Raw genomic sequence first — 15,248 nt, forward strand, 5'->3', positions numbered from 1 at the left:
GGGATTTGATTCCAACATTGCTAGATTGTTATGAATTAAACACACACACACACACACACACACACACACACACACACACACACACACACTTGAAGTAATAGTGAAAACCTTCTAATAGAAAATATCCAAGGGTCAAATGGACTCAGAATTTCAAAGAAGAATTGATAACTTTTTAATCCACTCTTCTTGAACTCTTCCAAGAATTAAAAGAAGGGGCAACATTTCCAAAGATATTTATTGAGCTGAGCATTACACTGATACCAAGCCATGTAAGGACACATAAAAATGACAGATCAGTGTCCCAGAGGAACATAAATGGAAAAATCTTCAATGATACTCTAGGAAATGTACCAGCATACAGAAAGGATAATATACCATGATCAAGTGGGATACCTTACCACCATGGAAGGATAGCTCAATGTATGTAAATCAGAAAATGTGATAGCTCTCATCCACAGAATGAAGGATAATGTATACCACCATATAATTAGATACAAAATAAAGCCTTTAAAAATAAAAATCGCTTCAGACTTACAATTTTTAACAGGTTAGGTGTACAAGTGATGGAACTCAATAGAATAAAGGCCACATTTGAGACACCAAGTGACAGCATGCTACACAAAAAATTTCAAAGCTTTTCTTCTTACTTAAGGACCAAGACAAGGGATCCCCTGTGACTACTTATATTCATCAAAGCTAGAAGTCCTTGTCAGAATAATTAGAAAAGAAAAGGAAATTTCAAATGTCTAAATCAGAGAGAAACAAGTTAAAATATTTCTAAACTGTATGCAGATGACATGATCTTGTACATAGAAAACCCTAAAAACTGTATGAGAAGATAATAGAACTAGAATTTAGGAAAGGTATAAGGTACAAAACCAACAACAAATGTCTTGTGCTCCTGCACACTCTCAACAGCATGTCTTCATGACTCTAGGAAATATGTGGTCTGTTTCAGAAGAAAGTGAGGGAAGAAAATGTGAACTGGCTAAACACCCATGAGATGACAACCTAATGAAACAAGAATCCATCTACATCACAAATGATAGACACAAGTCTCACAAGTGAGCATACAGAATAAACTCCACAAAGGAGGCTGTGCAGCAGCTACACGTCAAGCACTAAACTCCCCTGAAGGACAATGAACCAGGAGCTCTGTCTGTGTCTCTAAAGTTCACACTTATGGCTCCCAGGGACCCACACAGAAACTCATCTCTCCCCCATCACTTGGACCACTGGCTCTAGATCAGGGGTCCTCATACTGCTGCCCGCGGGCCACATGCAAATATAAATATTGTATTTGTTCCCATTTTGTTTTTTTTACTTCAAAATAAGATATGTGCAGTGTGCATAGGAATTTGTTCAGAGTTGTTTTTTTTAAAACTATAGTCCGGCCCTCCAACGGTCTGAGGGACAGTGAACCGGCCTGCTGTTTAAAAAGTTTGAGGACCCCTGCTCTAGTAATCGGTTCTCAACCTGTGGGTCGCAACCCCTTTGGGGGTCAAACGACCCTTTCACAGGGATTGCCTAAGACCATCAGAAAACACATGTATAATGACATACTGTTTTTGTGATAAATCACTATGCTTTAATTATGTTCAATTTGTAACAATGAAATTGGGGGTCACCACAACATGAGGAACTGTATTAAAAGGTTGCAGCATTAGGAATGTTGAGAACCACTGCTCTAGGTGAACACTTTGGTCTTAGTTGATCCTCTGATCACTTTGTAGGGAAAATAGTGTCAGATGGAACTTCCTGTGTCCTGAACATGAACCTCCTGCACATTTATTTCTTTCTTGCATTATGAGGGTTGTTTTCTCTTGGATTCAATACTGGTGACTGCAAAAGGCATCTCTCATTTTAAATCTTCTCTCTTCTTTTCATGAAAATTTTATCTCCTGGGTCTTTGTACAGGTCACTTGCAGCAGTTAAATCCAGTGGGGAAGGCACAGGCCCAGATGTGGAAGGTAATTCTTAATAAACAGCACCCTTGGACATGTCAGACTCTAAGACCATGTCCATTATGTCAGTGTCTAACTCTAGAGCCCCCTATATAGTAGGAGGACATACAAATAGGGGCCCCTCTGCTCATAAAAATCAGGACAGCCCTGACCCTTTAGCTCTAGGAAAGGAGCCCAGCCCCAGAATCCCCAGTGTTCTCATTGCCAGATCAGGACTCAACACAGACCACTCACCATGGAGTTTGGGTTTGGCTGGGTTTTCCTTGTGGCTCTTTTAAGAGGTAATTTATGGAGAATAAGAAGCACTGAGTATGTGACTGGTCATGAGTGAGAGAAACAGTGGACATGTGAGAGTTTCCTGACCAGGACATCTTTGTGTTTGCAGGTGTCCAGTGTGAGGTGCAGCTAGTATAGTCTGGGGGAGGCTTGGTGCAGCCTGGGGGTCTCTGAGACTCTCCTGTGTGCCTCTGGATTCACCTTCAGTAACTACAGGATGAGCTGGATCCTCCAGGCTCCAGGGAAGGGGCTAGAGTTGGTGGCAGTTATATGGAATGATGGAAGTCAGAAATACTATGCAGACTCTGTGAAGGGCCGATTTACAATCCAGAGGCAATGCCAAGAACATACTGTATCTTCAAATGAACAGCCTGGGAACCTAGGACATGGCCATGTATTACTGTGTTAGAGACACAGTGAGGGGTAGTCAAACACAAACCTCCCTGCAGGAGAGGCTGTGACCACCAGGGGGCGCTCAGGGTCCCTGAACACAAGGACCATCCCAGCAGCAGGTGCAGTTGGAGGTTTGGGCTGGTTTCCTGTGTGGTTTCCCCTTCATGTCACAGTTTCCCTCAGGGAACCTTTCTGGATTCCTGACTCTGCGCTTACCTCTGAAGTCTCAGATAAAAATTCTGTTGTAAAGAGAGACAACTTTCTCACATGGACAATAAACAGTGAGTCTCTTTCAAATACTCTTTTGCCCAAATGGCAATTAATGATCAAATCTGCTGATCCACGGCCCCTAAATCTAACCAGAGACTCTGATTACTAAACAGTGCAGCTCACCTGAATGCTGGACAGAGGCCACCACTGGTATGTGAACCCAAAGTTAGAGAAGAAGGACCTTGGTGGTGTTGGGTATTGAATTGTCATCAAGCTCATAGCTCGGAGAGTAGGTGACACCAGGCAGATGAAGAGGGACCCACAGCAGCTTGGTGAAGATGTCCAGGCTGATGACAAATACACACACCAAGGGAAATGGGATGATCATTGTGCTCATAGTTGAAATATATGTGAGGCACAGGAAAGGCTCTTTAGGAAGTCAGACCTGTTTTGATGGAGCCAGGAAAGGAGACTGGCCCAGGGATTTTATTTTGTTAAACTGGTGGGAGAGGGGGAAGGAATTCTTCCTACAGAGCCTTGTGTGGTTTCAACCTCTTATTGACATCTGTAGAGGAGACCCAATGTTCCTTTTCAGATTTCCATGCGAGGCCAAGTGAGAAGAGGCAGGAAGGAGCCATCAATTTACTGACATCAAATGGAAAAGAAAATAAAGTGTGGCTACATATTTTACTTAACAATTATAAAAATTGAGCAACATTTGAAATAAATGGTCATTATATGTGTACAACACCAACATCTACTATAACTGAGAAAATTAATTATAAATAGGCAAACGATGATGATAATGGTGGTGGTGGTGTTGATGATGACCATAGAATTGTACAGGGGTCATGGTCCATTGTCTTGAGTGGGATCTCTCCTCTACCAAGGCCATCAGCTACTTGCAAGGCCTTGTATTAAATTTTAGGTGAGACTGCTGTCATTTCAGTTTTCAATGACATCAAGAGAGGAGATGCCTGCTTTTATTATTTGATAAAAAGCCATTGTGTCTGGATAACAACCATGTTTACAGAATATGAGAACAATTATAAGTAAGCAAATTATATTGATGTTGCTGCTGCTGCTGCTGACGATGATGATGATGATGATGATGATGATGGTGAAGACAATGAACTGAGAAAGGGGTCTTGTTCCAATGAAATGAAGGCTCCACATACAGACACACCATCACTATGGCTCCTCCAGTGAGGGGTGTCAACTCTTCAATGTAAGTGTTGAGAGATTTCATAAATGGCATCCAAAATTTTCAGGCATCAGTGATTCATGGTGAGACCATGTTTCATGCATGTTTCTATCTCTCTATGCCTATCTATTCCTCTCTAAAAGTCAAGAAAACTATATTTTTAAAAAATCTATATCATCTATATCTATATCTATATCTATATCTATATCTATATCTATATCTATATCTATATCTATATCTATCTATTTCCATGGGAGCAGAGGCACATTGATTTTATCCCTAAGGAGTCACTGATTGTTCCCACATCCTATTTCCTGACCACCTCCTGCAGCACATCTCCTGCTGTGGAAGAAGAGGTCCCTGGGCACAGTGACCAGGACCCCAAGGAGGGCCTGGTTCTCTGAGGGCACAGTCAGCACCTCCTTCCAGGAGAAGCCCCAGAGACCAGGACCTCCCCTCACCTCTTGCCCTTTGTATGTGCAGACACCTCCCATATGCAAATGCCCACATGGCCACCAGACACACACACAGTTGGCATCCACTTAAATTCAGGGCCTCCTCACCCTGGAGAATACTTTCTGGGGGACGAGGACCTCACCTGCAAGAGCATGACTCCCATGTGGCTCTTCCTCTTCCTGCTGTCAGCTCCCAGATGTGAGTGACTCAAGGGCTTAGACGTGAAGAGATGGGGACCCTGCATCTGAGCCCAGGACTCACTGTGTTCTCTCTGTCCCAGGTGTCCTGTCCCAGGTGCAGCTGCAGGAGTCGGGCCCAGGACTGGTGAAGCCCTCACAGACCCTCTCCCTCACCTGCTCTGTCTCTGGATTCTCCATCACAACCAGTGGTTACTGCTGGAGCTCAATCCACCAGCCCCCAGGAAGGAGCTGGAGTGGATGGTATACATATGTTTCATGGAAACACTTACTACAGCCTCTCCCTCAAGAGCCAAACCTCCATCTCCAGAGACACATCCAAGAACCGGTTCTCCCTGCAGCTGAGTTTCATGACCACTGAAGACATGGCCGTGTATTTCTGTGCGAGATACACAGTGAGGGGAAGTCATTCTGAGCCCAGACACAAACCTCCCTGAGGAAGACAGCAGGGATGGGCTTCAGGGGATAGCAAGGACCAGTAGGGGGCCCTTAGGACTACAGAGAATGAGGACCAGCTTAGGAACTGAACCTGGGGATATATTCTCTGATGATCTTGTCAGTGGTTTTATTCTTCAGGAATAAACAGCCTCCTCACGGACTCACTGCCTCTCCCCTTTATGCCTTATATTTTCTCTCACCCTGTTGTATTGTAAATCAGTGAGTGGAACATAGGAGGCCTTAATGATCCAATTAATTAGGAGTCTTTATTACGCTAGCGGGCTCAGAAGAATGGCTTCACAAATTCTGAGCAAAAACATGGAGGAAGCTTTCTCTATTTATATCTTTCTCAGTTCTTTGTTTCCCAAATATGGGGGTTCCAGACCTACTGCAGTCCTTCCAAAGAGTTCTGTGTAAGTTATTTTTCAGGCAGCTTGTAACCCTGAGCACAGCACAACTTAGTAGATAACTAACAGGCACCTGGTAAGGGGGTGGATAGAAACAGCAGCAGAGTGGCTGTAAGGTCAGACAGCCAAGCTTATCTTCCTCATTATTTAAGCAAGTTAAAAAGTAAAGTTAACTTACAGAATAAGGGACTGTCTATAAAATAAGAGTTGGCTACATAGAACAAGGGATCATTTAGAAACAGCAAGGATTTTAAACAGTAATTTTACAAACTAGAGATTATTATGCTTCATACCCCACTGGTTTTATGTATATGAGTCAAATCATTGACTCTTGTGGGTCATTTTTGGGTAGAGGGTTATATTGAACCTTGAGAACCATAAGCTTGATAGAATTAATTCTTTGTTGAATAAAGTCAGTAAGCCAGTTTATAAGATCAGGGTCCAGATTGAGGGCCAGGAGTACATGTGAGATTCTTAGCTTTAGTGGGTCTGATGAAGAGTCCTGGATTTTCTACTGTGCTTTAGTTTCCTTGAGTTGTGTATGTTAGAGTCATGCCAGGATTCCATTGACCTTTACTGTTGTTCATCATCAGGATAATGATATATGGTCCTTTCCAGGAGTCAGTCTCTGGGTGGTAAATTTCTTTACCCAAACAGAGTCACCAGGCGAGAAGGGATGGACTGTATCAGAAGTTGGTACAGGTAGAGCGTCTCAGACATGCTTCTGGACTGCTATTTGTGGACTGCAAAGCCTGTAAGCACTTGAGTAAAGATTGATTATGAATTTCAACTTTTATTTCTTCTCTAAGTTTTTGGGAGTATGGGATGGAGTCTCTCAAACATAATTTCATGTGGGGAGAACCCCACCTGGCAAGATTACCTCCTGTCCTACAGTTAGTTTGTCTGCTTTCTTGATAAGTATAACAGTGGCTGCTACTGCCCGGAGGCAGGTAGACCACCTAGATACAACGGTGTCAAATTTTTTTTTGGACAAGTAGGCTACCAGACTTTTCTAGGGTCCAAGACTTTGGGTGAGAACCCCGTTGGCTATGCTCCTTGTCCTTTATATATAGAGGAGGAAAGACTTAGTTACATTTGGTAGCATCAGTTGGCCCATTGTCCTTTCTCTGCTCATGTCTGTCTTACTGTCTAATATACTATCTCAAGGATCCTGGCTCTGAATTCTTTCAGAGAAAATAGACGTTGGTGGGGCCCCTCTGGCTACTTCCATGCTAAAGAGGGACAGAGTTTTCTTTCAGAGCCAAGAGATCCTTGCTGTCTGTAAGAGGGACAATGAGGTCTAGGCACAGAAGGAGGTGGGCTTGTGACCTGGCGGAGACAAACTAAATTATAAAATTAAGTATTATTGAGCAATTAGAACAGTAAGAGTTACAACAAATGATCTGGTGGAAGGGAAAGAAAATATTTTAGTTTTAATAACTTCTATAAAAATAGAATTTTTCTCCTTAAAATTACCCTTATGTTTATTAAAAGAGCCAAAATAAGATTAATTTATTTATTATATTCAATTTGGCCAGATTGTTTGCATAAACACAACAAGAATGGTAACTTACTACCTTTGCTAGAATTTCATGATTGAATCTTAATGTGCCCCCAAAGGCCAGGAAGCCAAGCCATTCAGTTGCCGTCAGGCCTGCCTACAGTATCTGCTGAGTTAGGTGAATTCTGCACTTTAGCAACTTCACCTGGGCCTGCACCCTAGGCTTTAAGGCCCATCTCAGCAGCCCTCCTACTCATCTTGGCTTAGAGTGTGTGGGGGTTCCGCAGGGACGTGGAGATGCCCTTATTGCTCCCTTTCTACTCTGACCAACCACCAGCGATGGCAAGGTATGGGCCTGACCCTCCAGCATTATCTATTTTCAGAGCTACCAAGCAAGATACCGGGCTTTCTCCATGACACTCTTATTGGTTTCAAGTCTTCAGAGTCCAGACAGGACTCTTTAAAACAAGATACTTCAATCAAAAATTTCGGTCAATAAAACTACTATTGGACACCAGTCATATTGGATTTATGCAAAGAAATTCATTGCCATGATTTGCTTATTAAGTATTGCCAAATTTCGGAGGAATTACATAAGGACAAAAATGCACTGACCTGCTTTAAGATCTTCTGATTTTCCTTGCCAGTCCTTTTCATGGACTTTCCAGAGTATTATAACAAAGTAGTAACTGTATTCAAATGGCAAGAAGAAATTTAAAATGTGTCTATACTCAAATAGACAGTTACAGCTGTCCCTCTAGTAGGGTGCTCCATACTCTTCCTTAAACCATATATGGTCTCTGAAGGGGAGGAGGTGACATGCCCTCTCAGAACAGACTAAGGAAGTAGCTTCTCTACATGAGTTTTATCCCTTTACAGGGTCTTACATGTCACAGGATCTCTTTTAAGGACTGGTACTCATAGCTTCCCTTTGTTCTAAACAGGCCTGCCCCACTTTCCCAAAGTTGAGGTTTGTGCTACCCCTGACATGGACATGGTCACACAGGCCTACAAGGCAGTATACAGGCTGCCAACTGTCTTTCAATAAGAGAGCATCAGCTCCTAGGTTTCTTTCATAACTGAGACCAAAACAGGATGAGTATTTTCCCTTGCCCATTTGGGCAACTGCCCTTTACTTCTTTTGGGATTTAATCCTATATAACCCTCTTCCAGGACAGCTAACATATGGCCATAACAATGATGCTTAGGGTGGGAAACTGGACATTTGCCAGTTACTCCTAAAGACTACTAAAGCCTGTAGACCAGTGGTTCTCAACCTTGGCTGCACATTAGAATCACCTGGGAATCTTTTTAAAATCCTGATTCCTGCTGTAGACCAACCATAGGTCTATAGAGATTGGTGGCAGCTGCATTCAAATGTGCAAGAGAATTAAAGGTTAATACAATACTATTAACATAATGAAAGAGAATATTGGCACCATGGCCACCACAGGGAGCCATATCCCTTGCCATTAAACATGACACATGGTAAAGCTATACAAAACACCTCTGAGGGAGGGCGACTAAAGTTCACTGTCAACCCTTTTATGCAAAGTAGCTGTCCTTGACTCTCTGGAGTCATGTCCATGGAGAAGGCACCAATTAAGTTCATCATGCAGTTTTCTGCAAGTCACAGTCATCTATTAAATGCCATTGGCTCCTCTTCACTGGTCACACTGGACATCTGCAGGGCGATGTGCAGGGGACCATCCTTCCTCACTCTAGCTGCAAACAGTCTGTCCAATCTCCCTAGAATGTGTTCTGGCATGGGAGAAAGTTGTTTGCTGTACACGGCAGCTTATCCCCTATACAACTGGGCCCAGACAGCTATAGTCTATAAGCTTAACATGTAGCCTCAGGTCCTCCTAACCCAACGGGGTCTCAGCCAATTCCTCAGTCAGACTCTTTCTCTCCCAGAGAATCTCAAAAAGTCCAGAAGGCTCTCGGTCCAGGGAGAGTGTCTTCCCTTTACCCTGTCCTGTTAACTCTGTTTACCAGTCACAGGGTCTTGCTATCTTTGTTTCTTGCTGCCAGCCCAAAGCAGCCAAGGCTGAAGCTAGGAACAACTTTGCATATTGCAAAACGCTCCTGTGGCAGTGGCTTTGGCATCAGGCCTCTGCCTTCCTGCTTGTCCTCTTTCCCAGCAGTGACATTAACTTTTTCTACAGGCTTCTTTGTAAGTAAGAACAGGGCATCTGCTCCCCTCCCCCACCACCTTAACCAGGTGTCTTGGTCCACCCCTAGACTCTAAGGGATTAAATCTTTCAGCTTCTCTGGGAGACTTCAAAGTACTGGAAGCCCTCCAACTCAAAGGGGATGTCCTTTCTCTATATACTCCTAGTAATGCCTTGCTGTACTAGCAACTGCTATTGAAGTGCTGAAGTTTTAACCCTTTCAGCACATTTGCAACCAGGAAACTTTACCAGCTTTATCGCTGGCTGCTTTTACAGATCCCAGGGCTTACTGCTTGTCTCCCTTTAACCAGCAAACCAAATGCTTAAGTTTTTAAGTTTTTTATTGCATGTTGTGAAACACCTATAATTTACTGGGCAGCAGCTTGCTGGGGTCCAACCCCAGCAGGTCCAGGGGTCCCCAAAGGTGTGGACGGAGTTGGCAAAGAAGGAATGACACGGAGATAGCGTTCAGTTGATCAGCAGCCTAGCCAGGATCTCTAGCCAGGATCTCCAGCCAAGTTCTGGTCTGGATCTCCAGCGAAGTTCTGGTTAGGATCTCCAGCGCAGTTCTGGTTAGGATCTCCGGCCAGGTTCTGTGTCCATGTTCTCTTGCTAGGTTCTCCAGGTTCTCCAGCCAGGTTCTCCAGCCAGGTTCTGTCCAGGTTCTCCAGCCAGGTTCAGTCACCAGGTTCTAGTCAGGTTCTCTTGCCAATTTCTGTAGTCAGGTTCAGTCCAGGATCTTTTGCCATGTTCTCTTGCTAGGTTCTGTCTCTAGGTTCTGTGGCCAGTTTCTGTCCAGGATCTTTTGCCATGTTCTCTCCAGCGAAGTTCTTCTGTCTCTAGGTTCTGTGTAGGTTCTGTCTTCTAAGTTCTGTCTTGTTACATCTGTATTTATACCAGTTGATTCCAATCCTATCAATCTCTATTCCAAAGGTTAGGGCGTTTCTTATCTCCATTCCAGGGAGTAAAGATTATGTAGCTTAAGCATGATTGTTCGTAGTTAAAGTGATTAATTACCTGCCTGGCACTTAGTTAAGGGGTTTTATTCCCTCCCTAACTTCAGGGGAAAATCCCTACCTGGGGAAACAACCTTTCTCAGAGAGGTGACCTTGGTTAAAACACATAGTGCCAAGAAGGTGAGCAAACATATCAAGAACAGTATGCCATATATGCCAGGTCCCTTGAAACAGCAAGGATGGACCGGCTCCCGGCAGCAGCTCAGGTGTCAGGTTCTTGGGGGCTGAGTCTTTGTTCTGCCTAGCAATCAGCTCTAAATCACCAGGGCAGCTGCAGACAGCTCTGTCTCTCCTCCACCTGGCTCCTGGAAGTTTTTGTGTTTTTTTTTTTTTTTTTTTTTTTAGTTTTTCAAGTCACGCCTGCTCCTGTTCTGCTTCTTTTCTGCCTGCTACTGAAACCTTATTCTGTCCATTCTTATCACATATATAACATTTATAAATTTTATACTTCTAAATTAGTCTTTAAACCTTCTTTCTATGTTCTTCAAAAATGCATAACTATGCCTTAGACCAGCCGTGGGCAAACTATGGCCCGCGGGCCAGATCTGGCCCATTTGAAATTAATAAAACTATTGAAAAAAAAGACCGTACCCTTTTATGTAATGATGTTTACTTTGAATTTATATTAGTTCACACAAACACTCCATCCATGCTTTTGTTCCGGCCCTCCGGTCCAGTTTAAGAACCCATTGTGGCCCTTGAGTCAAAAAGTTTGCCCACCCCTGCCTTAAACCTTCTATTAAGTATTTCCACTTTAATATTCTTTTTTCCTGCTATACCTTTAGCAATTTGTACTGGTCTTTTCTAGTCAGGCTAATAAAATATGATATTTTAAAGTTTCTTTGCTGAATATTCTGATGTCCAGTAATCTTATTTTGCTAGGCTCAGAGCCAGAAACCTCCTGCTTCTTTTTTCCCCCTTCAGTTTTTATCTTTCCCTCTCTCCCCCTCCCTTGTTGCATTAACCATTCCCTCCTTCCTTGGCAAGAAGAGATAAAGGCAGCTGTAAATAACAGGTTCTTGTTTAAATCTCCTTGAGATTTTTATGAATGCAACTCTTTTGCAAATGTTAACTTCAGAATTCATTTTTTTTTCTCTTGCTTCACTTCATGAGTAGTAAACATGACTGGGTTGCAATCTTTACAAATTTTATACCTTTAAATTAACCTTATAATTTTAAAATTTTAAACCAACCGGGAAAAGCAAATTAAAAGTTCTCTAGCGAGCTGATACTTAAAAAGAAAGATAAGGACAATTCCTAAGAAAAAAAAAAATTCTTAGCAGATGATGGAATGTCATCCTGCAATTTCTGTTACAGTTCAGCACTACTGGGCTTACCCCCTAAAGTGAGGCTTACCCCCATCAAATTAAACAGAAAAAACAAAAAACAAATACTCTTATGTTTGCAGCCAGACGGTCTAATCTCTCTCAGTTAACAAAAGCACAAAACAATACAAAGTAGCTTTCACTTCACACAGGCTCTCACACTCTTGCAGCAGACATTCACTCAGAAGTTAAACAGTTAACCGGAACACTGCCTAATTCCCCTAATAGACCTGGGGCCCCAACAGAAACAGACGTGGGGCCCTCCCTGAACCCATGTCTCAGGAACAGAATTCTCAACAAAGGTCTCGATGAGAATCTCACCAGAAAAGTTACGAATGCGTCCAGTCCTTCTCTCGGTATAGGATTACCGGGCATAGGCAGGCAGACAGGAAAGTGAACTTGAAATCCCTTAATCAAATATACTCACCTCTGGAGGTTTTCTGGTGACTCTGAAAGAATGCAGGGGCAGGTGAGGTGCCCCCTGTCCCGCTGTCAGGACCACGGCAGATATCTCTGGGGCCCTGGAACTTCATCAGGTGGTACGTCCCGTAGAGATCCTCAGGGCCTGGCAATCAGGCTGGGGAGGTTGTCCGCCCTAGGTGCCTGAGACCAAGTGCCAAATAACTAGGAGTCTTTATTATGCTAGAGGGCTCAGAGGAATGGCTTCACAAATTCTGAGCAAAAGCATGGAGGAAGCTTTCTCTATTTATATCTTTCTCAGTTATTTGTCTCCCAAATATGGGGGTTCTGGACCTTCTGAAGTCCTTCCAAAGAGCTCTGTGTAAGTTATTTTGCAGACAGCTTCTAAGCTTTGAATGCAGCACAACTTAGTAGATAACTAACAGGTACCTGGTAAGGGGGTGGGTAGAAACAGCAGCAGGGTGGCTGCCGGGTCAGACAGCCAAGCTTATCTTACTCACTATTTAAGCAAGTTAAAAAGTAAAGTTAATTTAGAGAATAAGGGACTGTCTAAAAAATTACAGAGTTGACTACATAGAATGAGGGATCATTTAGAAACAGCAGAGGATTTTTAAATAGTAATTTTACAAAATAGAGATTATTATGCTTCAACCCCACCCCTTAGAGGAAGTCACTTACTTCCTCTGCCCCATTAATCAATCAGAAGGAGTCCTTAATATTTCCTTTGGTCCCTCCTCCAGGAAATGTTGCATTTTAAGGAGGCCATTGGGGACGTCGTTGGGCAGTGACCAGAAAAACGTATTGCAGCCCCAGCAACAAATGCCTCGGCTGTGCTAGCAAAGGGGCAGTCTTATGTCAAGAGCTTCTGTTGGATAAAACACTCAGGGCTTTAATCTAACATGAAAGACCTTGGTGGAACTAGTCTGTATTTTGAATTTCTAGAGGTTAAGATAATAACAACGTATGAAATGAATAATACATGAAGTAAGACTAACACTGCATATTAAATGTAAGTGAACTTGAATAAGTGTAATAGAAACTCTCCAAAATAGAACACAAAATAAATTTTCCAGAAAATAGCCAAATGTAAGGAATGTAAGAGACAGTAAAAGCAGTTCAGCCCTACTGGGAGATATATATTATATATATCTCCTATATAATAAAAGAGAAATATGTAAATTAACCATCCCTCCGCTATGCTCAAGCCACACCCACAAAGCAACACCCACCAGCCAATCAGGAGTGAGTATGCAAATTAACCTAAGATGGTGGAGGCCACTGAGCCAAAGTGAACAGGAGGCGTGGATTACCCACAGCAATGGAGGAAACCAAGCTTCCCATCTGCCCTGGCCAGCCTTGGGCTCCATTCAAGGCTACAAAGTTTCAATTATAGAAGATAAATAAATCCCAGGAAAAAAAAGAAAGAAAAAAGGAGAGGCTGGGAGCTTGGGTCTCCGGGGGGCATTGGCAGCCTGAAAACGGCCATCAGCCCCTCACCCAGGTTGGCCACACCCCCATCAGGTGAGGGTCCCCACTGGGGAACTTGACCAGCCTGCAAACAGCCATTAGCTCCTGACCCAGGCTGGCCAGGCACCCCAATGGGAACCCCCACCCTGAAGGGGGTGTGCCCATCCTGAAAACAGCCCTCAGCCCCTCACCCAGGCTGGCCACACCCCCATGGGGTGAGGGTCCCCGCTGGGAGGCTTGGCCAGCCTATAAACGGCCCTCACACCCTCATCCAGGCTGGCCAGGCACCCAGCGGGACCCCACCTTGATACAGGACACCTTTCAGGGCAAACCAGCCAGCCCCCACCCATTCATCAGGCTTCTATTCTATATAATAAAAGGTAATATGCAAGTTGACCCTAACAGTAGAATGACTGGGAACCACTGGTCACTATGACACACACTGAACACCAGAGGGCAGATGCTCAATAAAGAAGATGCCCCTTGGTGGTCAGTGAGCTCCCACAGAGGAAGCTCTGCTCAGCCACAAGTCAGGCTGATGGCTCCCAGCACAGCGGTGGTGGAGGGAGCCTCTCCTGTCTCCTCAGCAGCACAAAGGATGTCCGACTGCAGCTTAGGCCTGCTCCCCATTGGCAAGTGGACATCCCCCAAGGGCTCCCGGGCTGCCAGAGGGATGTCTGACTACCAGCTTAGTCCGATCCCCTGGGGAGTGGGCCTAAGCCAGCAGGTGGTCATCCCCCGAGGGGTCCCAGACTGTGAGAGGACACAGGCCAGGCTGAGGGACCCCCCTGAGTGCACAAATGTTTGTGCATCAGGTCTCTAGTCTGTGTGTGTGTGTGTGTGTGTGTGTGTGTGTGTGCGCGCGTAATGTAATTCGAATCCCAGAAAGAGGAAAGCACCAAAAAGAATGGTTGAAGGAATTATGGCAAATATTTACAGAATTTGGTGTAAACTATAAAGAGATCAAAGAACACTAAAGTACCTGAAGAAGAATAAGAATAAACAAAACTAAAATAAGGCACATTAAAATAAAACACTTAAAAACCAATGAAAAAGATAAAATGACTAAGAGCAGCATAAACAAAACACACACACACACACACACACACACACACACACACACACACACACACACGAATTAAGGAACAAGATTAATAGAAACATCAAAGGTCACATGAAAAACTACCAAAACCAGAAGACAATGGATGAGGACTCTAAAGAGCTGAAGGAACATTGAAAATCCATGAACTTAGAATTCTAAACTAACTGAAAATGTATTTCAAAACTGGATGAAAATTAAATGACAAAATATCCAATTTTGTGAGATGCAGCTAGAGCAGTGCTTGGAGGGAAATGTATAGCATTAAATGCTTATGTTAGAAAATAATAAATATCTTTAAATCAATAATCTAAGCCTCCACTTTAAAAAGTTAGAAAAGGGAGAGTATCAAGATGGAAGCATAGGTAAAGGCTTGGGGCGGGGGGGTCCCTCAGCCAGGCCTGTGTCCACAACCACATGTAAATTACAACTAAAATAGACAACAACTATCATTCCAATCCACCTGATGTCTAGCTGAATGGAAGTCCTACAGCTAGGGAGGTTAAGAAGAAAGTACACCAATACTGGTGGGAAGGGAGGAGGCATGGAACAGGCTAGTCCGACACCTACATGTGGTGTGTGTTTAATCAGGAGGGATATCTCAACCTTGGAGGCCTCCCATGAGAATCAGAGGGTCCCAGCCCCACATAATACCCCCAAACCCAGGTTCTGAGAGCTGGGAAGAGATGTCTTCACAACTT

The sequence above is a fragment of the Myotis myotis genome, unplaced genomic scaffold (assembly GCF_014108235.1).
Source record: "Myotis myotis isolate mMyoMyo1 unplaced genomic scaffold, mMyoMyo1.p scaffold_m19_p_75, whole genome shotgun sequence".
NCBI classification, from domain to species: Eukaryota; Metazoa; Chordata; class Mammalia; order Chiroptera; family Vespertilionidae; genus Myotis; species Myotis myotis.